The following is a 26,552-nucleotide window of genomic DNA, read 5'->3' as shown; positions in this document are numbered from 1 at the left end:
ATCTAAAAAATTTCTCCAAGTAGGATAAAGTCTTTCCTATGTTGAAACATGTTTTTGATTGTGTAATTTTTAGAAAACCAATAGATAACAAATTTAGAACGACATACTGGTAAAAACAATATTGTCCACAGCAATAACTTCTCAACTATATTGATAAATCAATCTTAGATTTACCACATCCACAATGAAGAGTTTATAATTCTATACAGCATTGAAACCGACAAGCATTGGAATTGATTTTCTTTCCTCAATTTTTCTTAAATGTTGGGTTCATGGTCATCTTTTCTTCTTCAATTCAATTATTCAGTTTATCTTAGGTCTAGTTTGCGCCAACCCAAATTTTATTTCTTTCTCTGCAGTGCAGAATGAACATTATCAATATAACTGCACAGACTGTGGTACTGGTACTAATCTGGTTTCACTGTAAGGTACAGGTAACACAGAAATATCCATTAGAACAGCCCACACCTGTGGAGTAACGATTAGCGCGTCTGGCCGCGAAACCAGGCGGCCCGGGTTCGATTCTCAGTTGGGGCAAGTTACCTGGTTGAGGTTTTTTCCGGGGTTTTCCCTCAGCCCAATATGAGCAAATGCTGGGTAACTATCAGTGCTGGACCCCGGACTCATTTCACTGGCACTATCACCTTCATCTCATTCAGACGCTAAATTACCTAAGATGTTGATAAAGCGTCGTAAAATAACCTACTAAAATAAACAAATCTATTACAACAACTATAAAAAATATTAAAGTTAAAGTCCTGAATTTTTCACTGCACATACTGCTACCGGTACGTTAAAATTAATCTAAAATAGAGATATCCATGTAATGCATCATTTCACCAAATATGTTCATGTACGAGACTATCGACTCATATATCTTAAACAAAAAATAAATAACATACTGGTAACTGAGAACTAGCAGAAAATGTGTTAAGAAGTCTACTGGTTCTTACCAATTCAGATATGTTTAAATCGCTTGTTACTATGAATCATAAATATTGAATTCAGACCATTACCTCAGAGATGTTTTGAATCCAAAGCAAAAAATGGTAAGAGTATTATTAATAAATTTGTTTCTGCAGCAGTTTCAACAGTTGCAAGCAAACCTAATAGAGTATAAACGTTAACAATAACATTAATGAGAAGGATGGTAGTAATAATAGTATGCTAGTAGCAGCTGTTGTAGTAGTTATAGCTGTGGTTATGACGAGGATAAGGTTGCTGTATGGGAGAAGATGCAGGAGGTCAACATGAATGATTTTGTCAGTTAGTTGACAATGGTCTAGTTACTTCTGGAATCTGTGGTGTCGATGACATGATTGAGGATTATGCTGCCACTCAGCCCAAGATGAAGACGGTGATGAGGAAATTGAATCTGCAGAGACAGAGAAAAGTGTCCCTACATGAAACGAAGCCCTTGATGCAGTAAATGTGCTTCGAAAGTACATTAATGTTACTCCTAGTGGTGTATCCAATGTAATTGCTTATTTGTACAGGGTCCAGCATTTGGTTCTGACGAGTTTCAACATGCTGTTGTAAAAAGATTATAAGGTTTAAAAATTAAAAAAATAGCACAGTATGTAGTTTGAATAATGCAATTTATTGGAATGTCTTCATTTTTTTAAAATTACACATTCCAAGTCATCCCCTTGGTATCTTATGACCTGTTGTAATCTTACACGAAAACTGTTCATGACACTTTGCGATAAACCTGGGGTTTCGTTGATTTCTTGCACTTCAGCCTGTATCCTGTTCTTCAGATCCTAGATAGAGTGTGATCTGATTTGAAACACTCTTGCTTTGAAGTGTCCCCACAAAAAGAAGTCAGGAGTTGTTAGATCTGGGGATCGAGCCAGCCAATTGATATCTCCAAATCGAGAAATTATGCGTTCTGGGAAGAAATTTCTCAACAATTGCAGTGTATCTCTGGCAGTATGGCCTTGTGCAATATCAGACGAACTGATCTGTCAGATATGCGCAAAGCCGCAGCATGTCGCACTGTAGATCTTGACAGACTTCGTTGCAAAGCCAATCTCACTCTTTGGATATTTTCTGGAGCACGAACATAACACCCACTACCATGAAAAGAAGGTTGTAAAGTGCCTCTGGCATTAAACATGTTAAACCAACTCACTATTGTGTTCCTCGAAGGAATTCTACCATGTCTCTGAATATTGAACTCATGGCGAAATTGGCGTTGTGTTTGACTTTCAATATATAGTCTACTGATACCACAAAAATGCTTAACTGGCCAAGCATCCATGATTAACAACATTGCATGTTTGGAACTTCATGTTGTCTTGACAACATTTCATTTTGCTACTCTCATTTCATTTTACAGCTCTACCAATCTAATCAGAACCAACTGCCGGAACCTGTAGTTACTTGACCTGCATAGAAAATGTTATTCACAACAGCAATACAGACACGTCATGACAAACAACAATTAATTACACATTTTTTCCGTATGAAATGAGCTCTTATTTGCATTTTGCACTGTAACTAATGCAAATAAAATACGAGTAGCCTATATTTTCTATAAAGTGGTGTCTGAATTAATTTCCCCATTTCATAAGTAATTTCCCGTCTATAATGCTATCCCTCTCTTACTACTCTTTAAAGCCACAGTCTCCTTAGACGAGCATATTAGCGGGGTTATATTGTATTATAAATATATAGTACCGGTACTTAAATTTATGAAGAGATTAAGATTTTTGTTTACAATTATTGTTCGATTTTAATTGATAAATAATAACTATATTACTAATTTTTATGCAGATGCACCTTTATTTATGGCCGTGATGGTCATCTGGAAAAGTTTACAGGGGAAATGCAAGATCGTTTCTACCGTCAAGTCATCGAACCCATAGGATATAGAGGGGTAAATCAGATAGTGGGGCTATACGGATAATTTTAAGGGTTTGTGCATGCTCTGTGTCTATCGACGACTCCATATTGTCGTTTTCTACTTCACAGTGAATGAAAGAGTATTGTTAACGTTTGTGGCTAGTTTGGTGAGAATTCTCCTATCCTGAGACAAGCAACACAAGTTATTCTAACGACGGTAAGTATCAAACATCTCCAGTACAGTATATGCAGCATGTAATATTGTAGTCAGTGAACGTAAGCTTTATTTGTCTTCAAATACTAATTATCATATCGCTTTTTTCTGTCCATGGTATGTAACTGGATGATGGCGCTATCTCTTGCATTGTTCAGTAACTACGTCCTTCTCGATTATAGATAACCTACGGGGGTATTTGGACACATTTTCGTGGGACTATATGGATATTTTTTCCTCGTGCTTAATTACTAAAAGTTACTTTCTATTAACGAATGAATATTTGTGATATTTCTCCAGCATTTTCAGGAATATCGTGCACCAAGGAAAGTTCTTCTGATTGTAGATGGTCATTCATCCCATGCAGCACTTTCTGCAATTGAATATTACCATAACAATGAGATTGAAATCCTTTGTCTTCCCTCACACACAATGAATAGTTTGCAGCTCCTCGATCGTTGTGTTTTCAAGTCACTCAAAGCTACTTATTATTGTGAAGATCCAATTCTATTCATTGTTTAATGAAGCTTGGAAGGCAACTGCATCTGGCAATAAATGGGTTTTCCTGTACAGGAATTTTCCCCTTCAGACCTCAAACAATCCAGGACTTCCATTTGCAGTTTCTGAGACAATAGGCCTTCCACTACTATCACTACCAAAGACACGCAAAACGAAGAAGTAGTTCAACCTGAAGAACAGTCTAGTACTTTGCAGACTCCTAAGCGAATCGCTTCTGAAAATCTTAGAGAGGTTCTTCCTAGCCCTCAAAGAAAACAACGCAAAAATCTTCTCGAGCTAAGCAAACGGCCTATCACAGCACATCACCAGAGAATGTAGTAGCTCTTAAGGCAAAGAAAGAGATCCAATTAAAGGGCAAACAAACTTGACTTCAATTCAGTGACAGGCATTAGGACAATTTCAAAGAAATTGGAAGAAAAGTTGCTGCTGCTGCTGCTGCATTTGACAATAAAGTCATTTGACCTCTTGCACTTCAATATTTTTCAAAGATATTTTCTTGGTCAGCCACTGAAGCACAGATTTTGAGGTGTTTCGAATCCATTTCTTGATTTGAGTTGCACAATGGGGAGTTAGGGGACTGATATATTTCAATTCTATGCAGGTGCTTGGCCAAACAGTCATGGCCTTTTTCCAATCTAAATGCAGCTTGAGACGATTTGCGTGGTAAATTGGGAATTAAATGTGGATTATGATGCAGAGAGTTCCATTTTTTTCCCTTCAGATTGTGTTATCAAATTTTGTTTGTTGAAGTCTAAGTAACGTATGTAGATTTAATAAATCTTTACACAGAGTAATACGTAGATTTAGTAACAGGTCTGTAAGTAGCAGTGCTGCCCTTCTTTGCTAAAGCATCCGCATTCTCGTTTCCCAGGATTCCACAATGGGATAGTATCCATTGGAATACAATTCTTTTATTCAGTGTTATTAATTGAGAGAGCATTTTAGTTATTTCTGCTGTTTGAGATGAAGTTGTGTGGCTAGAGACTATTGATAGAATAGCTGCTTTGGAGTCTGACAATATAACAGCATTTATAAATTTATTGATTTGGCATAGAAGATTCCTGAGACTTTCACTTATTGCAATGATTTCTCCATCAAAACTTGTTGTTCCATATCCAAGAGATCTATAAAGTGAGAAGAGACAGCACGTAACACCTGCACCGGCACCTTGTTCCCTGGAGATCAAGGATCCGTCGGTGTATAAATGAAGCCAGTGTTGTGGAGGGTACCTAATACTAATTGTCTCTAAAAACAATTGTTTCATTATTTCAGTGTTTACTTCTGATTCCAGTATTTCTTCTGTTAAATTTACATTATACTCTATATTTAATAGTGTTAAAGGGTTTGGTTTAATTTGTAAGTTTTCTTTTAAATTCGGGATATTGATTTTATGTTTTAATTGTTGAACCATGGATATAAAACTTTTTTGAGTTTTTAATCTACAGAGAGGACTGTATGAATACCAATTGTTTCCTGTTAATCTGATAAGTTTTTCATATTGAATCAGTGCTTTTTCTTCTATTGTCATTTTGATGCTGTTAATATTAGTGAAGAATCTCATAGAATCTATTGGAATTGTTTTGATTCCACCAGTAATGAGCCTGAGAGCTTGGTTTTGAACACATTCTATTTGGTTTATGAAAGGTGAAGTAATTGAAATTTCTCTGCAGTACGTCAGCACTGGCTGTAGAAACATTTTGTATGTACTGTTCAAAGTATTTCTAGAGCATCCCCATTTCTTTCCCGCTAGTCTTTTTAGAAGGGAGAATCTTTTACGAGCGTTTTCAGAAATATATTTCAAATGGTTGCTCCATGTTAACTTACTGTCAAAAATAACTCCAAGATATTTGGATTCATAAGTCCTAGGATGGTGTTGGATATTGTATTGGATATTGAATTCTCTTTCTTTTTTTACCAAGTGAAAATATTTGATAGTTACTTTTGCTTAAATTGAGTGTGATCAAATTTGATGTATTCCATTCATGTAGTTGATTTAGAGTTTTAAGAGCAGAATTTTTAATTTTGTCTCTATGTCTGTAAGATCCGGAAGTCCACAAAACTATATCATCTGCAAATAGCGCTGTTTTCATGTTTGATTCCTCTAATAGTGAGGGTAAGACATTTATATAAATCTTGAATAAAGCTGTGCTGAGGACAGCGTCCTGGGGTAGACCTCGATATGCTTGTTTGTAACTAGAAAGTGAGTTATTGAATTTAGTGGCAATGAATCTTCGACTAAGAAATTCTGATATCCATCTGAACATATTGCTGGAGATACCTAATTTCTGGAGTTTTAGTAATAATTTATTTCTCCAAACAGAGTTATATGCTAATTGAAAGTCAATAAATATTGCCAAGGTATCTGCTTTCTTGTTAAAACTGTCTTTTATTTCTTGGCCAAGGCGTATGACTTGTTCATCAGTAGAGTGTAGTTGCTGAAAGCCAGCTTGTCTTGGTGATAAAAGATTTTGAGATTCTAAATACCAAGTTAATCTGTTGGAGATCATTGACTCCATAGTTTTTGCTATCATGCTTAATAGTGCTATTGGTCGATAACTATTAACATCATGAGCAGGTTTCCCTTTTTTGTGAATTGGTACAATGATTCTTAACCTACACAACAAAATAGAAACATACTTTAAACAAAACAACAACACAGAACTCGAAAAAGATCCCACCACACAATACCACAACACAGTAAAAAGCACAATCAACAAAAGCAAACACGTAATACCACACAACATGAAACAACAACTCAAACCAATCAAACCAGCAGCACCTAAACTCAATGCACTACCCAAAATACACAAAGAAAACATACCTATCAAGTATCAGACCCCTAATCAACTACAAACAGGCACCAGCACACAAACTAGCCACACACATGGACAAAATCATCAGAAACAACATAAAATTCAGAAAACAGACAACAATAAAGAACACTATAGACCTAGTCAACAAAACAAAACAACAACACATACCACACAGTGCAACAGTAGCATCTTTCGATATCACTAACTTATACACTAATATACCAATACAAGACACATTACAGATAACTTACTAAAACAAATGCTCATAGACAACAACACACCACAAGAATACATCGAAGAAATCATCAAAATCACAGACATCATAACAAAGCAAAACTATTTCACACACAACAACAAATACTACACCCTAACAGAAGGATTGCCAATGGGATCACACATATCCAGCATACTAGCAGAGATATTTTTACACAACATAGAACAAACATACCTACTCAACAATGAACGCAACAAATATGCAGACAACATAATATACCGGTACTGGCACAGATACGTAGACGACATACTCATACTATACAAAGGAAACGAAAGACAAATATACAAACTACACCAACACATAAACAAATTACACCCAAAACTTCACTACACACTAGAACTTGAAAACAACAAATCCATAAATTTCCTAGACATCACCATAACAAAAATTGACAACAAATACACCTTCAAAATATACAGAAAACCAACTACCACCACCACACACATACACAACACATCTAACCACCCCATACAACACAAACATGCTGCATTCAGGACAATGATACACAGATTACTCAACATACCCATGAGCCAACAACACTACAATGAAGAAGTGAACACAATCAAATACACAGCACATGAAAACGGTTACACTCCAAACATAATAGACAACATCATATGGAAGACAAAACAAAAACTCAACAAACACAAAAACACGCAAAACAAAACACAAACACAAGAACACAAGAAATACATCACACTAACATATGAAAACAAAAGCACACATAAGATCACATCTTCATTCAGAAAGCAGAAATACAACATAGCATACAGAACAGAAAACACACTACAAAGTCATCTCAACACACAAAAAACACAAACAAATAAATACGACCACACAGGTGTATACAAACCCACATGTAATAGTTGCGACAAGTTCTACATAGGACAGACAGGCAGATCATTCCAAACACGCTACAAAGAACACATTAAAGCAATAACCAGAGGACACAATACATCTACATACGCCGATCACATAACCAATGCTAACCATAAATACAATAACATAAATGCTGACATGGAAATCCTACACATACAACCTAAGAACCAAAAACTCAACACACTAGAACAATACGAAATATACAAACACACTAAAACACACCCCAATCAAATTCTCAACACACAGATCAATTTCAGTACACACACACACTATTTGACTTCACTTTTCAACACCTTTCAACAATCAAACGCACCCACATAACAGGCAGAGAAGTTCGAGATGACGCCGAGATCTAGTAGGCTCTGAGGATGGTGTGATGAAGCACCGAAACAGCTGTAAGCCACACAAACTTACATAATTAACACGAGTAAGTCCGCTAGTTAATCAATTACTTAATTTATTAAAACTTTTCTTTTTTGCTGTTATGATTGCTTTTTTAAGAATGGCAGTCTTCTTCCTCCAATCTTGAGTATCTTCTGGTGTTGTTCTATGTTCTGCTTTGGTTCTTGCTTTATCTCTATCTTGTTTCAATAAATTCAGGTTTTCTGTCCAGAAGGGGTGTATTTTTTTGGTTTGCCTCGTGGGATGTGCTTTTTTGCAATTTTAAGAATAGATTCACAGAAATATTTGTTCAATCTATCTGAGTTTGTATTTTCCATTAGTGGTGTGTTGAGCTTGAGGTGTTCGTCTACTTCTGTTGTAAATAGTTTCCAATTCGCTTTCTTAAAATTCCATGTTGTTGTGTTATTATAGGGTTCTTTTCTTCGATTTTGGTGGAGATGGATAGAAGCAATGATGACTCTATGGCCAGATCCGGGTTCTTCAATTATTTTTTTCTTGGTTTCGTGATGGATATCTGATGTTACCAGTAATAAGTCTGGATTTGTGCCAGAACCAGAATAATGTATGAAAGTAGGGGGATCTTCTTTTCTATAGACAAGTTCTGCGATTGTAGTATTTAGGAGGTCCATGATCATTTTTCCAGGTTGATTTACATTATTGTAGCCCCAAAGTTGGGAGTGGGCATTAAAGTCACCAATTATGAGAGTTTCAGGTTGTATATCAAACAAAGTTAGATCAAGGGGATTATTAGGTGGGTTATAGGCACTGTAGATTTTGAAATGTTAATTTTTACATACTTCAATTCTTATTAGTTCTAATTTGTCTTGATTATCCAATTATTTTACGATTTGGAAAATTGTAATTAATTTCTTTGATATACCTGCGAGAATTCCACTGCCGACCTGTCTACCTTTGGGTAAGAGTTTCATACTAAAACCTTTAAAATCAAAATATTTTTATTGGTCAGCATTAAGGTTTGCTTCTTGAATAACGAAGATATCTACATTATTGTCTGAAAGTATATTGGCTAGTTCAGTCTCCTTAGCTGATGTTATACCACCAGCATTCCATTGTAAGATGTTTAGTTGATTCTGTACCATTAAATTAGTCCCCACATGGAGATCCGATTGTGGACTATTTTACCTCCGGATAATTTTACCTTAATGGTACACATTCCATGTTGGAATGGTTAAATGGCACGTTGTAGCCAATTTAAATGTACACCATATTTTAACGATTTGGTGGCTACTTCATCCACACACAACCCCCAGAATGTCTGGAGGATCACACCTGCTGTTGGTTGATGGATCTACTAGACCTAGTCGGGAAATCTTGTTGATCACCAGCTTTCCCTCCTTAAGCCACTGGAGGACGATTTTAGTCCCATAGCAGGTCAGCACTAGGAACAGAAAAGTAGAAAGGGTAGGAAGGAAAGTGAAATGAACCTCTAGGCCTCGAATGCTCTAATACTGTCAGGGTCGATAAAAGTAAGAGTTCAGTCAGATAGGAAAGGGTAAAGAGGAAATTAGGTATTGAATAGGGGAAAATTATACCAAATTCGGTCAATAACTCATCAAGCTGACCTGTGCTAATTGATGAGTAGCCCTCCCTATAGTTGAGCTTGTAAAATTATGCTTACTAACAGCTGCACACGGGAAGGTAGGGATAGGACATTGGGTATTTGTCCAGGTTGGTTCCTTAAAGCCTTCACGGGGAAGAATTAATGGCTCTCCCCCCCTCTATTCGACAAATACTTTTTTGCAGCCATTGGAAGAAACTAAAAAGGCAAATGAAGAGGGTAATGACTATAAATGTGGATTTTGCATGATCATTTACTACTCCAAGTCATCAATTCTGAAAGGTGAATGGATTCGCTCCCAGAAATGTAAGGTATGGTTTCATGAGAAGTGTGTAGGAGCACATGAAAGAAAACAATTTATTTGAGGTAAATTCTTATAAAATAACCTTGTAATTAATAAATTTGTTTCAATTCATGAAAAACTAAAATTACATAGCATTTTCGTTGCTATCCATATTATCCCACAGCAGTATCCAATTAGCCCCTCTTAATTTCTTCATTTCCAATTTGTCGGATAATTCGTCTAGCTTAATTTCAGTGTCAGTAGTAATTTCTCTTTAGTGAAATTAATTCCACAGTACGTCAGAATAATGTACTATTTGTATGTCTACTTGTTTGCTCTGTACAACATCAAGCTTTTTCTGAGTTTGAAAATTTTTGTTAACCTATCCGAATTACCCCTCTATACCCTAGCCCAGACGTGGGCATTTAAAGTGATGCGCCGTACTACTCTGATTGCTGCAACACACATCACCTGTTAACGTAATACTCAGCGGTGGATCGCGTGAAGTATTGAAACACGGAATGTTAAGTAATTAACCCTTCGTTACTCGCGTTAAATTTCGTAACACCAGTACTCACCTGGATTACAATGGTAATCCACATTTGTTTTTGTTTACAGACAAGGTTTAAACATTGCAATTAGATTTAAATGTTAATAAATATGTTGTTTTCAGTTATTACAGTAATGAGAATGGATATGTTACGCATAACAGAACGTATTAAATATAAATATTAATAATGAAATATATTATAGTACACAAATTGCATTCAAGTGACATGTTTGCATAATAGTTCCACACTGGATGTGTCTTTGAGTCATAATTTATTGTTGCACCATAGTTATGAGTTAGTTCACTATCATCATAATTATGTAGGATATCTAGCATTGTTGCTCACTCGATGTTTGAAGGTCACCTGAACTCTTGATGTAATCTCTCCCGCAGGAAACGCAAGTTCACTACTGCTGACCTTTCTTACGTCATATTTGATAACGAAATACCTCTCTCAGGGGTGTAGCAATGAAAAAATTCAGGGATGTAGCAACCATTCTCACTTCACTTGTAATATTTTCCAAAACAAATACAAACTATTTTACAAAAAGCTGAAACATAACTGTATTTCTAATTTGCATCATTTGAAAATAAAATTAAAGAACCTATGAAAAATAGATTCTTAAAAACTATCAATCACATTACTAAGAAACAGAAAAAACAATTACGCTATTTTTTTTAACCTCTTACTGTAGTTCTTTGTTGTTTTTGTCAATTTACGTCAATTGACTCATGCCCTTAAAAGAATGGATTCATTTAGTCTTCTACGTCACGTAAATCGGCAAGTTTTTCAAAATTTGGAGTTATGTCAGACATTGCAATTATGAGCTGATGGAATAAATTTTCGTCTGAAATACGTGATCTTGTTTTGGATTTTACAATGGCCAACTGAGAAAAAAACTGTTCACAAATATAGGTTGAGCCAAACATAGAAGCAATTTTCATAACAAAACTCCGAAGATGTAGATATTTTACTTGGCAAAGTTGTTTATATATATATATATATATATATATATATATATATATATATATATATATATATATATATATAAACCAGTCATATTTGTGCATTTGCACTTGGTAAATGTGTCATTTTTCAGTTGAAGAACTTCTAACTGAAGGTCTAATCTTACACATTGATCATTAATGGAGAATGGATCAGCAAATAATAGAAATTCATTCTCTAATTTCTTAAAATTACTGAATCTTTTGTCTGTGAATTCACTTATTACATTTTCCAATATTTGACACAAGTGGCTAATGTTAACATCGGGTGATAGATTAAGTGATTTTAAAGAAGGAAAACGATAAAATTCTCTCTGATTTAACTGCATCAGAAATAGACGCAGTTGTGACACAAACAGCTTTAATTCATCGTACATATGTACGATATTTTTATCTTTTCCTTGAAGAGAAATGTTGAAATCGTTAAGAGTGCTGGTTATGTCGCACAGAAAAGCCAAATCAATGATCCACCTCTTGTCTGTCAATTCATTTATCGTTTCACCCTGAAAAGGAAACGCATAATGATTATATAGTCGGTTTACAAGCAAAACACATTAAGTGGGGAATATTACTTCTGAGCAAAAGGCATTTGTACTGTATATACTGCTTATGTATAAACGTAGAATTGGAAAATAAAATACAATTAAAAAGAAATAACTTACTCAAATTAATAATATTTTGAGGATTCAGTTTTGTCGGAATAAAAATGTCTTTTTCTCAGAAGTAATATTTTTGACTTAATGTGTTTTGCTTGTAAACCGACGATGTTATTACGTTACTATTACTTACTACTACTACTTACTACACACCACCACCACCACTCCTACTCCTATTTCTACTCCTACTACTACTATTATTTAAAAAAAAATAAAAAATTATGTTCTATTAAAATGACGCCACAACTGCCAAGGTTATATCAGCGTCGCCGGTGTGCCGGAATTTTTCCCGCAGAAGTTCTTTTATATGCCACTAAATCTACTGACATGAGCCTGTCGCATTTAAGCACACTTAATGCCATCGACCTTGGCCGGGATCGAACCCGCAACCGCGGGCACAGAAGGCCATCACTCTACCGACTCCGTCATTCAGGCCGACACTATTATTACTGTTTATTATTATTATTATTATTATTATTATTATTATTATTATTATTATTAAGTTACAGTAGTTGAATTATTTAAAGTTTTATTACTGAAATGCAAACTGTACCTGCTTGTTAAAGAAATCACTTATGGTGTTCCGCAGATCAAAAAACCTCTTCAACATTTTCCCACGACTGAGCCATCTCACTTGTGTGTAGTATGCCATGTCTTCATATCCATCACCCATCTCTTTCAACAATTGCCTGAATTGTCTATGTTTCAGTGATTTCGATTTTATTTTATTAATTGTTTTCACTACAATGTTCATAACACTTTCGACGTTAGCAATTTTCGAGCTTAAAACCTGTTGATGTATTATACAGTGAAAACTGTAAATAGTATCAGATCTTCCCCGTGCAGTCAAATAAGATTTTAACCTGCCGACGAATCCTTTTTTCTCACCAGCCATGCATGGTGCTCCATCAGTTGTAACAGATATTAATTTCGACCAGTCTAGATTTCGTTTTTCTACGGATGAACAGAACGCTTTGAAAATATCGTCACCTGTGGTAGTATCCATCAAAGGGATTAAGTCCAATAGATATTCATTAATAACAAGCTTCTCATCCACTCCTCGGATGAATAATACTAATTGTGCCGTATCTGTTATGTCCGTGCTCTCATCTATTGCAATGGAGTACGCCATAAACTGTCCCACTTTAACTTCCAATTATTTTTTAATATCATTTGAAATATTCACAACTCTTCTACCTATTGTTCGACGGGAAAGTTTCAGTTTTTCAAACATATTTTTTTGTTCTGGACATATTAATCCAACAGCCTCATTCAGACATTTCTTTATAAATTCCCCTTCTGTGTAACATTTTTTAGCTTTCGCGATCTCCCAAGCTATCCGATAACTCGCCTAAATAATTCTTTTCGATAAAATTTCACTACCTAAGCATTTTTCTTTGTTGGATTTGTCTCTAGCCTCTTTCAACTCTACTAACTGTTTTGTACGATCACAACCTGAAAAAATACAATATTATTACAGAATAAAAAACGATTACCAAACCTCATGGAACAAGAATGAAGAAGCAGAAGAAGAGTAAACTCCATAAAATCGTATGAATGCTTAAAATTAATATACTATAAATATTGAAATTAAACACTTGCCTTTAATTTGTCTGTGTTCGTTATGACAGCTTTCATAATGTCGCTGAACGTTGCTCTTCTTGACTGCTAGTAAAATTTTGTAGCATAATAAGCACCTAACACTTTCCCCTTCTTCGCAACAAAAGAATTCATTTTCCCATTCTTTGTGGAAGTAATATTTTTTCGACTTTTTTACTTCAGGAGCTTCCTTAGAGAGCGACATTATTTTAGCGAAATCCACCGCTGACTTCCGTTACCTCAGACCGGTCGGACTGGTGAACACTAGGGCTATGGAGGGAGAGAAGTCACGTGGCTACGTTCGACTCGGTGCGAAATGTACTACTGATGCCCACGTCTGCCCTAGCCTATGATGGACTTCGTACCATCTCAATTGCTTTTCGGGACTTCGTTCCTGGAAAAGCAGAAATAAATCAAATACGTATTGATAATGAACCGAACTGGGATGATGAGGAAAAACAGCCAACAACCTAAACTCCCTCGGTTTGGAAGGAATTGAAGACCCTGTGAGGCCAGAGGTAAGTGTGTATACTGTACACTGATCTATCTTTGCTTAGTAGTAATACTCACCAATCATCATTAATCATTGCTTCACCATTGTAAAACAGGTTCGTTCTAGTCCTGTTTTGTCCACTAGTTCACTGTCGTCCTAATGCCAACTCGTTGTTGCTTGCACTTGTTCCACATCAATTCCTGCACTGCCATAGTTTTCACCTATTTCCCTTATCCCTATCGACCTAATTAACGCTTTACTAAACTCCTCGAATCTTTTTCGCAGTACACTTAGAATTGTATCAATATCCTTAACAGTCACTGGACTTGAATCTTCTGCATTGCCTCTCTCTCTCTTTCTTATACACTCACCTTTTTCCTTATTTTCATCTATCCCCTCTCCATCACTTGCATTCGAATCATTCTCGCTTCCACTCTTGGCACTGATCTTCCTTTACCATGTGCTAGGTACTTGCGTTCTTCTTGGATGTCGTCTTCTTTCTGTGTGCTGATCTCAGCATATTCATTACTCTCTTCTGACTTTCAGCCACTTCCTGTTTCTGTTGTTCTGTACTTGAAACATTGTCTTCATTCAGCAGACACAGCATATTTACTCCATCATACATACTTCTCTGGTCATTTGCTATCCTCATGGAAGCTACTGGCCGGTCACTGCCAGCTGCTCTGTTTTAGCACTCACTGTTTCGCTTTTTTTTTTTTTTTTTGAGACGTTCCAAATGCTCAAATGATGCTAACCACTGCCTTGTTTCTCCATTCTGTCTTATTTTCGCCCATTGACTATCTCATTTTTCATTAATTTCTCTTTTCTGCTCTGCTGGCTGCTTTACTTTCGTTCCTCCATGTATGTTTTACTCCAGCATGACTTTATTCATATGCCTCTGTCCATTATTCCCTGATGGCCACATTTCTGTTTTTGGAGTTCTTGCCATATCGCGTTCATTTACCCAATCTATTTTTGGCCATCTTTTATTCATGTTTAATCCGAATACTGGATGGTTTTCATTTTCCTTACAAAATTCTGTCATAAAAATTACTTTTGACTTTTAGTTTCTCCTCATACAGTTTGGCGAAATGTCCCTTGCCTCTTGCAGTCTTCATGAACGGGAGCAGTAACTTTTGTATACTTCTATTTTCAAAGCTCATATCTATTTCTACTCTCACTTTAGTTCTTCTTAATTTGCTCAAGTTTTAAAAAAGATTTCCTTTCTAGTTATTGTATTCATAATTTTTCTGTTAGGCCCTTTTCCTATCTACACGTCTGTTCGATGTGTTCTGTTCCCACTTCCCACTTAAAAGTCTCATAAAACAGGTTGCGCTCTGACTCAAATATTTATATTTCAGATTCTCTGCCATTTTTCTCCACTCCGAAGATTATTGAGCTTTTTCCCTTTGACTGTTTTAATAATCATTGATTATCCTCTTCAATAATTTTAACTCACTTCGCAAAATTCCAATCTTCTATCTGTTATTCTCTGCGATTATCTTTCCACTTTCTAATATTTGGCTATTCTCACTTAGTTTATCTTTTTGCACACACTTCTCCATTTTCGACTTCTGGTATTGAAATTTCCTTCGTAACATATCATGTAGAGTGTTGCCCCTCGACTATAACCATCGCTCAGCTCCTATGCATCTGCTCTCTCTCACTGTTGATGAAATATTTGATAATGATAAATTTAACCACCAACTGAAAGTTAAATTTAACTGTGTTAATTATTTTTAGTTTCATTTCTTACCACAGTTTCATTGATACCAGAAGTCATATGTGCTCTCTCTCTAGGGAAGAGTTTAAAATAATTTCTAGCAGATAAAAAGAAAAGTAATAATTAATGTGATGGTAATAATGTGATAGACATATTGAAGAAAACAAGTGCTATTAAAAACAATAACTTGGACTTCAATTTCTGATATTTGATTGCTCAAATGCAGCTGGATGCCATCAAAAAATTCCAGAGAGCAGGTATCACTGTGTGCATGGTTACTGCTGATAACTTCAAGACAGCACGTTCTATTGCAGTGGCGGCTCGTGCCTTTCTTGGATGGGTGTTCACAAAAAAATATGAGTAATGAACACACATAATATTCTCGTATAGCTGAGTCACAGACAGAGATAAATGAGATCTAATATGCATGTACCAAATTTACGCATATAAAACCAAAATTAAAACCATTGAACAAGAGTAGAGTAAAACTAATTCATAGGACTCACCTTAACTGCTGTTGTAGATGGTGTTGAAGATCTGGATTTATTTGTAGAGAAACTCCATTCACCTAGTTTTGAGCGATGCAAACTTATCAATAACTATTACTGAAGTTTCTAATGTTGTTAACAAGTCCCCCCCCCCCACTGCCATCATAGTCAATGTACTTAATCGGTCTTCTGTCATAGTGTTACGGAGGAATGTTTTAACTCTCTTTTCATTTAATACACTCACAATTTCACACACCTCCGTCTCCAAACTTCAAGTATTACTGTTTCAACTTTCAATATGCACCAAAGGAGCTTGTATTTTCCTTACTTTGCTGAACAAAAGACAACAGAATCAGCTCCCGTGCATAACAGTATTTTGAAAAGAAAGAGTAAAGAGAGAAAACGAGGAAAGAGGGAGAAAGGAACACGATGCCAGACCCAAGAGAGATGGAGCATCTCTCTTTCTCTGTCACTAGCATGTTAAGACTTGTGCGAGCCAGAGCTATTGTAACCATTGTAACAAACCAGAAAATATTCTCGCCTCAGGCTATTTCACCCTGCTAGAGAAAAATTGTGCGAGCTGCTGTCAACGTGTCCAATGGAGATTTAAAGACACACGTCACACGAACGGGACATACTCTCAAGACAAAAGAAAATGTAGGAACGCATTGCACATTGGAAAGTAATAGATGTACCTGTAATAATATTAATACAGTTATATGTATGATTATTGTTGGTTTTTAAGGTGTTCACGTGCTCCTGTGCTCATATACAGTAGCGTGCAAATTAATCCGAACACGACATATTTTTACATTTTCTGTCATTGTTGGCCTCACAGCTGCTCATACCACTTTAATTGACATCTGTAGTACGTGTAATTCCATTGTTGAAGGTCTGTCATTATTTTTTTATAATATGTGACATTTTGCCTGTCGTTTTGTATTTATAAGCATTTCAGTTGTGTTGAAGACTTAATACTGCAATCCTGTGTACATTCTGTCGCCTTCAAAAATGGATACAGCTCCACGAAAACGGTCTAAAATTATAACATTAGCAGAGCATTCTTCTATGACACAGAGGCAAATTGCTGCAGAATGTCACATCGGTTTGGCTACTGTTAATTCGATCATAAAACGATACAGGGAGACTGGATCCATCACACCCCAGAAAAAAGGAAACTGTGGCCGGAAAAGGAAGACTTCACCTGCAGATGCTCGTTTAATTGTCAGGAAAAGTAAATTAAATCCTAGACTAACTGCTGTCGACATAACCCACGAGTTAATGGCTACCACAGGGGCGAATATTCACGTCACAGCAGTGCAGCGTAGGCTTTTGGAAGCTGGACGGAGGGCTCGTAAGCCTATTAAGAAGCAACTGCTAACCCCTGTTATGTGCAAAAAACTCTTAATGTGGGCAAAATTACATCAACACTGGACAGTGAATGACTGGAAGAATGTACTTTTTTCCGATGAGTCTCATTTCGAGGTCCATGGCCACTGTGTTTCTTACATATGGAAAGGATCCGAAAAAGTAACAGCAGCTCATCTCCAACAAGCACCCAAATACCCCCCTAAAGTAATGTTTTGGGGTTGTTTTACACATGAAGGGCCTGGAGCATTAATACCTATCAAGGGAATGATGAATTCTGACAAATATATTCACTTATTGCAAACCAGAATCATACCCCAGCTGCAAAAATCATTTCCGGATGGCAGAGGTGTGTTCCAACAAGACCTGGCACCATGCCATACGTCTCGAGAAACTACAGAATTCTTCAATAAGAAGAATATTCAGGTACTCCCCTGGCCAGGCAACTCACCCGACATCAACCCCATTGAGAACTTGTGTTCAATTTGCAAAAGAAGAATGAAAAAAAAATGGATTGTTCTACAAAGGAGAAGATGATTTCTGCGCTCAATGGTGTATGGTTTCGCGATGAAAAAATGAAGAATATTTGTGGGAAATTAGTGGAATCCATGTCAAATCGTCTCAGAGCTGTTATTGGGAAAAAGGGAGGCCACATAGATTACTGAGATATGTCTTAGATTCTTTTTTTTAGCCCGTTTGAGTGTTTTTGCATAAGTAATTACGTTGTTCGGATTAATTTGCACGCTACTGTAGAGGAACCGCCGCTGTTCTATTGCCACAAAGTGTGGAATTTTGAAGGCTGGAGATAATTTCCTCATTTTAGAAGGAAAAAAATTCAATAGAAGGATACAAGATAGCAATGGAGAAGTAAGGATAAATGACCCATATGCGTGCACAAATTTCTCAATTGCTTGCTCTCCACAAGTAATTGGAAAAAAGTGAGAGAAAGGAAAGACAAGAGAATTTAAAGTAAAGTTCTATAATAATGTACCAATCAGAGGTAATTTTTCTCCAAAGTAATTATACAGATCGAGTTGCATGGACATGGCTGGGGTTGGACAAAAATGTGGTAGCACAGTAGTTGTTCAACTACCAGGAGGCTAAGTTGCTGGAGCAGATGGGGGACGATTGCATTGCAGGCAAATGGAGCAATATTGCAAAGAGTAGGTTTGTACGGTACTGTTGTTGTCTGTGACAGTGGTGACCACTCAGAATGCAGATGGATTTTTAATTTTTGGGGTTAGCAGGCGTTTTTTTTTTCTAGCCACCAAGAGGTTACTCTGAGCTTTTACACTCGATTCACCTCCCCCCCCCCCCAAATCGTATAATTCTAGTTCAAAAGAAAATAAATTTGGTGGAAAAATGTTCTTTATTTATTGTTAAATCTTATTAGTAACTTAGGTAATTTTAGTACATGTGTCTATTGTCGAGAACATCTTGGCAATTGATGTTGGAAAAGATTCATTATTTATGACTGTTTCTCTTCTTTTTATTTTCTCTGATGGCAATTCATTAAGATTCAGGATATTACTCTCACATTATGTTGAAACTGCTTTCCTTATGGACCTGGATTTTTGCATAATACTGGATCTTCATGGACCTGAAAGAGAAGGATACAAGTTGGTGAAGTTCTTAACGGGTACATATGAAACATGGAATTAATGATTGCTATTGCGGCTAGAGGATATTTATCAGAATCATTCCAATTTGATAAGATGCAACTGACATAGCACGCTACTGCAGCATCTTGGATTATATGATTCAATTAGAGAGACAAGTTAATGGAACATTGGTGGAATTATTAACTCTTTGAAAAAATAAAACATAATCAGTTTTGTATTACATTTATATGAATATGACGAAGAGTATAATAGCCAGGAGTAAATGAAAAGAAAAATGTTTTAACTCCTACTCAAATAGAAATTATAACGCCTATAGGACGTGATTTTTTTTTAACATATACCGGTACGAAAAATGACTACATTATTAATTGTACTGTTCTGCATAATCTTAAATAATGCATGCATACACTTTAATTTTTATATGCTGAAATGGAGAATTTGAAATGTTAATATCATCAAGAAAATATAGTTTTCTTCAGTGGATGGCTTTTACTCGGAAAATGTACAGTATAAAATGACTTGAAGAATTGCAACTATTGATCAATTTTGTCTCTGTAAAGTTATTCAGCAACACAACAAAGCTTCAGTTTTTCTGATAAAGTAATATTCAGCAGTAACAAGAGCATTGGGCCGAATAACGGTCTCTGTTACAATCTGCTAACTGTGCAGGAGGAACAAATATGTTACATTGTAGACCGTTGTTCCAACCAAGAAAGTCATGGTTGTAACACATGTAGAAGCGCCTCTAGTACAGATATTGAAAAATAATGTTTGTGACAGCTGTGTAAGACTATACAGAGCATTATTCCATTAAAAATTCGATTTTGAAAAATTTTAACTTATCGGTAGACCGCTATTCGGCTCAATACTTCAATTGTTCTTTATCTGACGCAATTGTGATGTACTGCCTGATAATAGATGTATCAACCTGAACTTAATCAGATACATAATAATATGAACTACAACTATCATTTACTGAAAGGCGCCGGCTGTCCTGACTTCGGTTCTTGTTTGTTCCCCAAATCTCTCTAGGTGAATTACTGGAAAGGTGCAGTATCACTACCTTTTATATTGGAAAATGCACTTCCTTCCTAATCCTACAATCCTTCCTAACATCATTTAGTTGTCATCTGTCAGAGAATTATCTCAATTGGCTGAGTGTGCTCCCATCTATTAAGAGGAAAGAGCATTAGAGGTAAACCACTGAAGAGGACTGGAAAAATCCAAACAGAAAAAGAAAGGTAACTAAGTCATAATTTTGGAAGTAGACATAATTTTACAAACATTCAACTGAAATCAAATTAGATGCTCATGCAATTCTTAATTAATGCAGCAAACAACCTCTATTATTTTGTATGTATTTAGTCCTATGTGCAATTTTGTCTCTTATGTGAAAACTTAATGATTTCTTGCAAAGTATATAATATAACCTAACAGAATTACTGTATATTTGCTGTATATTATTTATTTTCACTATTCCTTTTATGTAGACCCCTAATAGAAATTTTGTGATTTTTAAAATAGATTTTCCCTGCAATACTTAAAAACCGACAGATAATCCGGTATTCTTTCCTATTCTTGACATAGATAGAGCATCTAAATGGATGCACCTTCACTCAATTCAGCTACTATGTTTGCTTGAGACCAACTGTCTTCTTACACACAACACACTTGTAAGGAGGAAAAGAAGAGGAATTTGGACACTGGAAGGGAACATAAATGCATAGAAAGAAAATTTGTAAACACAGCATATAACTAGTCTTGTTGGGATACTGAATGTTGCCCAATGACAGAAAACAATGCTAAGAAGGAATTAAAACTTAAAACTACGGTTTGGCTATGGCAATCTTTGCTGAATGATCATCACTGACGTTCTTTGCTGGGATTCCTTCCCATTGATTTGAATGTGCATGGTTTCTTTACAGCGAAGATCATCAACAAACATCGCTGCGCTCAGTGAACATTGTCAGAGTTTGACTTCAAAGCAAAAACCTGGTGATTATCACCGCGAAAGGAATGGTAAAATTACAGTAAGTCATGAACTAAACTATTTAATAACATGTGATCTACACGTCATCATACATACTATAGTGGCGGTAAAACAGAAATCTTTCTACAATTTCCCCACTAATGAAGACGAGATATTAATTGATTATGTCTCCAAACACAAATCCCTGTTCGACATGAACCAAAAAGAACCAACGTAAACAATAACAAATCTATATCTTTCATCAACCAGAGCTAATAATACAATTGAGTAAAATGATTTACATAGAATTGAAAAATATGGAACCACTAATATCAGGACATGCCATGCGGAAGCAAAAGTTAGAGTGTGAAATAGTAAGTGAACTGGAATGCCGAGCAAAGGAGAGAAGTGCAACAACCTCCGTCTCACTTTTTTTTATTTGTAATATTATTTCCCAAATAAATGTTCCTAAATGAAAAAAAAAGTAACATTATAAAAAGTAAAAATAAAGTGTTAATATCATTGGTATTTACCTTAAAGTTACTGCTAATCTTTCAGGTGGGCTTATTTGTTTTTGAAGAAATTTTATGGTTTCTAATTTTACAATAACATTTTCAATTAAACTTAAAACAAAATTAAATTATTCGGGAGAAAGTCTGAAATATTCCTTAAATTTGGTGGGATCATATTCAAGATGTCTCAATATAAATTAATTAAAACAGGCTCTATATCTATTTCTAAACATATTAACTACTTTTAAGATCCATACTTGTTTCTCAAAGCAAAACTTATATTGTAATGTTATCACATTATCATCCATTATCAGCTGATCAGGCATGGTCAACTATATAAAACAATTTACTATCCACCTATGAAGTTCGCCAGTAAAGAAACCACTCTCTGATGATGAATGCTGGCGATTTCAATCATCAGCGGTGTTTGTTTGATGAAGATCATCGTAGACAAACCATAGCTTAAACCTTTGATGAGCCGTGCTACAGATCTTGAAATATTTTTGCCCACTCAACAATTATGCTCCTCAACGTACTAGAGAAAACCTGGACATCTCCATACATTTAAACATGATTTATTCAGTGACACATTTATAAGTTATCACTAAAAATTCCTTTTGTATTTAAGAGTTGGAAACGATCACTGTGTTTCAAATTTTTAATATTTACTTAGGAAACAGGGGAAACATTAAAAGCCACATATCAGTAGAAAATAATGTTTCTTCATGTATAGGTGTACTGTACTGTGGACAAATAATTAAAAAAAAAAAAAAATCGCTGTCTTTCGACCACTGATAATCAAGTTGCACTTCAATGTAAGATTTGGAAACTTTTTTGACATTAAATATTTACTGGCCTACATATCACCAGGGAAGATTTGTATTGTCTATCCAACAGGAGGATCCGCCAAGTTTCTATCCCACTACTGTCATTTCAAGAGGTTATGTCACATCGTGGTTTCCCCCACCCATTTTTGCGGGCCCTCTGTAAAAGCTAGTTTCTAGGCTGACAGGTTCTTTCCTTAAAATATTTGCTCTATGGAATTGGAAGTCTATGTAATGTCATAGAACTGTTAAAATAATTTAAAGGAAAGGACTCTGTTAAGATAGTAAATGATTTTCCCGTTTTGATGAATCTGCGGTATAATCACTTGGACGGGCAGTAGGCCTACTTAAAGCATTGCTGAGATCAAGCGTGATAATTCTTAGAAATATGTCACTTTACACTTTGCTTGAATTATTTCACAATTTTTTTTAATGTTAACTACGAACGCTAACAACAAGAACTTATGACTGAAAATTTAAAATAATAAACAGGAAGCTTATAATAGATACCAGCTTATTAATAAGTCCGTGAAACATTTTAAAACTTCACAACAAATAAACTACTGGTACGCAATGGATGATGGTAATTCTTATACCAATAGAGATAGAAACTCTCCAAATTTTTTCAAGAAAAATCCCGTGCGTATTACCGCTGTAGTTTACAAGTTAGGAAATAGTAGTGGCAAATATGTCCTTTAGTAAATGTGAGCAGTCATTTTGTGCATTGGAATACGCAAGAACCTCGTCCTTTATGATTGTACAGACTCAGAAACAAAATTTGGGCCACCTGAATTTGCCAAGTTCCAATAATTATAAAACACTGCGCATGTTCAGTGCTTACTCAGCATGCACAGTATGTAATAACTAGGGTTCGGATGTTTATGACCTAAAAATTGAGAAATATGCAAGAAAATATGACCTTAAAAACAGCTAAATATAACCCAAAAAAATGAAAGACAAAATATTACCAAAGAAATGGATTAAAATTTAATAAATATATGTAATTGCCACATTATTTGAATTGCATTATTTTAACATTAAAACACAAGTTTTCCATTGTAATGGTTTGCTTCCAAATGGGCAGTAGAGAGCACGTTTTTTTCTCTTATTCACAATTCTTGTTCCTGTAAAGAACAATGACACGTATTAAGCTAACTGTGGATAAACAAATACCTGTCATAATTACAATGAAATAAAGTTCTGAGTATTAATATCTATTTTCATTCTCCATTCTGGCTTACTGTAACTGTAACATTAGAGACATAAAATTCTCATTTCTACTGAACTCTGAAGGGCAGGAGCAAACAGGTACCTGCACCAGAGGCGTTCCTGCACATTTGTCTAGACACGTGATAATAGGCTCTACGGTACTTCATTGTTTCCTGCAAGGCCAAATTCCATTGACCGTCAAACCAAAATATGACTTCGTAATTCATTTGTTCTGAGAATTTGTAATTCTCAGCAGAATATAGACATTTTAAAATATCGAACATATTTCAACATATCTGAATATAAATGCGACAGGCTCACATCAGTAGATTTACTGGCATGTAAGAGAACTGCAGCGAGACAAAATTCCGGCACACTGGTGACTCTGATATAACCTCGGCAGTTGCGTGCTTTGTTAAACAAAACATAATTTAAATTTAAGATCACGTCCGCAAACATAAATTAAATATGACTTTAAAACGTAAAAATATGCTCAATATAACCAATATTGAAAAAAATACGTAAGTATGGAAATCTATGACACATCAAACATCTCTAGAAGTAATCATAAACGTTTAATTCATGTTTAATTCAACACTATGACTGTAATGAAAGCCAGGAAAAAAAATATGACATATCATAAACTTCCGAACCCTAGTTATAACTGAAATTTGGTGCATACTGGGTATGCGCAGTATGTTATAACTGAAACTTGGAAAATTCAGGTGGCCCAAATTTTGTTTCTGGGTCTGTACAATTGCAATTTCGAGCAGAATTCGAAAAGGCAGCACGTGCTTTAAACAGTATCAAGAAATGACATGAGTAATTCTGGATTTACATTAACGTGTTGCAAAACCATCTAATGTTACAGCTGAATGAAGATAGGAGTAATAATTGCGCCGTTCAACAAGACGGCAGTCCGGCTTACTATCAGAAAGTCGTATGAGGGTTTTTCTATCAAAACTTGTCACAAAGGTGCAATGGACTCTCAGGGCAGGAAAATGACAAGTTAATATGGCAGCCAACTTGGTCACCGAATTTACCAATATTTGACTATTTTGTGCATGTTTGTGAAGGGTACTGTCTTTGTGCCTCCGCTCTCCGCTAATTTCAAGGATCTTACCCACTGTAGTATCGCTGCTGTGATTCTGGTCAACAGTGAAATGTTGACACTCACATGGAGCTAAAGCCATATTTGCCCTACTGTCTCATACTGGAAAATATGGCAGCTATGTGCATGGGCTTTTCCTTAAAAAACTTGAATAGTTCCTCCTTCTATCGGCGTAAGCATTTTCACCATCCATTGTGTTGTTCATTCATGGGGAAATTTCTCTTTTTCCTACGGATTCAGGAAGAACTGTTTATGTCACTTTCAGTTTTACCTTATATTGTGAGATATTTCACCAACATAAAAATAAATGATGTGCCATAAAAATGACTTAAGAATATATATTTTCTTAATACAATGCATATTGACGTTTGGTCAATTCCATCTCTGCTTACATTTTTGTGATTGTGATGAACAATTGAATCATATAGATTCAAAACCCCCTATATCCACTTACACAAATTAATGGATTCTGACAGTAACTGGTGGCAAATAGAGGAAATTTTCAACCTAACAGTGACTTTTAACAAACTTTTTGCTTTAAATTCAGTGGCTTTTTTTTAATTCAAGCTATATAAATCATTGGAATTCATTTTTAGCAAGCAATATATGGGCATAACTCAATTATGAAAAAAATTGTCTTTAGGAAGTTTTGAATCTAGAGAATTCAATTCTATTCTGAGGTTGGGAAAACACATTAGGAGGGATTCTGTTAGCCCCATGTGATAGAATGACATATGAGTATGGAAGTAGGCAGAATGGATGAAGATGATAATGATGGCAAAATGAATTCAGGGTCCAGCGCTGAAAGTTGCCCAACATTTGCTTTTTATGGGTTGAGGAAATGCCCTGGAATAAAACCTCAGGCACGCAAATTGTCCCAACCAGGATTTGATCTTGGGCCTGCAAGCTTTGTAGTCACACACGTTGGCCATTACTCCAAAGAAGTTAAAAGTTTATGCGTGTATTTGTCACAGAACGTGATATCACTAACATCTACCAGCATTGCTCTTCTAAATTGCAGATATATCAGGTTTCCAGTGTCATCAAGAGACAAAATACTAACAACGGTGTAATTAGGCTTATTTATTTCAGTCCCACTCCCACATTCAAGATATACAATTTTCTTCTCACTTATAATATAATGAACTACATGTAGAGCTCCTACTGGAAACCTTGGGGCTGATGAACTGCAGTTAACTATTTCCTGCAATATGCTACATATCGTGACATGTTCCTTTATCTATTCTATTTGAAATCAATGCAACACACTGTGGGTGATGAGAGAGGAGAAACAAGGTGATTGAAGGTGGCTGTCCTCTTCAAATGTGATCTTAAATTTCAATATATATTTTAGAAAATTATCGACACCAACATAAATGGGCAATATGATTTTCTCTCTATGGAGAATTTTCAAGATTAATTTGATGTATAACCACGAAAAAATAATATTATTTTCATTTTCAGAATATTACTATGTCATAAAGGTTTCGTTGTTTCTGTCACCTGTTCTGTTTCCAGAAGAAACTTCAGCACTACTCACTGCTGCCATCCTGGCTATAGCAGGATGGAAAGTTTGGGACGTGCTACGGTTTTCCCAGACATAACAATAGACA

Source organism: Periplaneta americana, chromosome 10 (assembly GCF_040183065.1).
Source record: "Periplaneta americana isolate PAMFEO1 chromosome 10, P.americana_PAMFEO1_priV1, whole genome shotgun sequence".
Classification (NCBI taxonomy): domain Eukaryota; kingdom Metazoa; phylum Arthropoda; class Insecta; order Blattodea; family Blattidae; genus Periplaneta; species Periplaneta americana.
Note: the sequence above shows the minus strand (reverse complement) of the source record.